The following is a 1,854-nucleotide window of genomic DNA, read 5'->3' as shown; positions in this document are numbered from 1 at the left end:
GAAGGTCTTAAATCATCTGAAAAATAAAATATAAATTATGATATAACAATAGCATCTTAACAAATAGACAATATATAACAATAGCATCTTGACAAATAGACAATAAATAGATTTGGAGTTACCTATCTCAATCTTGGAACAAATCTCCAAATCTTCAAGTTGTTGAGGAATATCTAACTATACTGATTTTCTACTGAGGAATATCTAACTATACTGATTTTCTACCGATCCAATTTTGTGTACATATGAGAGCTTCCACTATTTTAGGTGTCAAAGAACTCCTAAAAGAATCAAGAATCCTCCCACCCGTACTAAATGGTGATTCAGAAGATACAGTGGACAATGGAACGGCCAAAACATCTTGGGCAATTTTCGATAAAACTCTATACTTAAACTCATTTGCTTTCCACAATGCCAAAACATCAAAATTATCATCAAGTTCTTCACTAGGGTCAGATAATTATCGATCCACATCATTCTTTAACTCGAGTGAATGTTGCTCTTCTCTTCTTCGTTTGTATCTTGATAATACTAATATTGAACCACTCAAATTCTCTTCATCAATTGTGTCCATCTCCATACTCATGGACTTAGAAGTGAGTCTTGATTCAGATTGATGATGATCTTGAGCATTATCATAAAACTTGTAGTAATCATACAAACGAAATAAATAATTCTTTATGCCATCCACCATCACTCTAGCCATAGCATCTTCATAAATATTCGAAAAGCAAAATGATATGTAATCCAATTTGTAATGAGGATCGAGTACCATAAATATCAACTTATTAATTCTTTCCACTGAGCCCCCATATTTGTCATACTTAACTTTCATATTTGAACTCATGTTACTTAAAACAGAGTTCACATTTGTACTCCACTTAATTAAAAGTTCTCGAATACCCCAAAGTTCATGAAAATAAGATTTAGAAGTCACATATAAAGAATCACTTATCTTCGCAGTGACATCATAGAAAACCTTCAAAAACTTTACAAACACTACAACATTTTTCCAATCATCAATGGTTGGTGGCCCTATTCTTTTGTTTCCATGATCCCCCTCTTTGAAATAATCAACATAATCTAATTCTTCCTCCTTTAATACTTTGAAAGTTTTTTCAAATTTCAAGGCATGATCAAGCATCAAATAAGTGGAATTCTATTGAGTCGCCACATCCAAACAAACAAGTACTTTACATTTAATTTTTTCTTGTTCAACACGATCTTTATTGTCAATCTCTTGGGGATGATCTAACATACCTCACGGCATTGCGAACACTAGAAATGGAGTCATGCATTTCTTTAAGCCCTTCATTCACAATCAAATTAATTATGTGAGCACAACACCTCATGTGTAATATTTCTCCATCTAAGACAAGTGAATTCCAACTTCTAAGCCTTCTCATAATATATGAAATAGCTATATCATTGGAACTTACATTATCAACTGTGATAAAGAAACCTTATCAATTCTCCATTCCAATAAACAACTCTCGATAATCTTGCCAATAGTCTCTCCCTTGTGGTTAGCAACTTGACAAAAGTTGAGAATTCTTTTATGCAAATTCCATTCTGAATCAATAAAATGTGCGGTGATTACCATGTAATTAATGTTTTGCAACGAAGTCCATGTGTCAGTGGTGAGACAAACCCTCTTGGAATGGCTGACTAAAAAATCTTTAACTTTTTTTTTTTTTCTAGATAGAGCTGAAATATATCTCTAGCAATGGTTACTCTTGACGGAGGGTCAAACTTAGGACATGCAATACTACAAAACAATTTGAAACCCTCATTCTCTACAAACTTAAATGATAATTCATCCATAATTATCATCTTGGCACATGCTGCTCTACA

The 1,854-nt window shown here is 32.8% G+C and overlaps 1 pseudogene; it reads right to left on the bottom strand.

The window, feature by feature from the left end:
* Nucleotides 1–460: 460 nt before the first annotated feature.
* On the bottom strand, nt 461–1,603 carry LOC111797473 (zinc finger BED domain-containing protein RICESLEEPER 2-like; annotated as a pseudogene).
* Nucleotides 1,604–1,854: the final 251 nt, after the last annotated feature.

The sequence above is a fragment of the Cucurbita pepo genome, chromosome 15, assembly GCF_057944985.1.
Source record: "Cucurbita pepo subsp. pepo isolate OVF chromosome 15, ASM5794498v1, whole genome shotgun sequence".
Taxonomy (NCBI): domain Eukaryota; kingdom Viridiplantae; phylum Streptophyta; class Magnoliopsida; order Cucurbitales; family Cucurbitaceae; genus Cucurbita; species Cucurbita pepo.
Note: the sequence above shows the minus strand (reverse complement) of the source record. Positions and strands in the feature narration are given on the sequence as shown.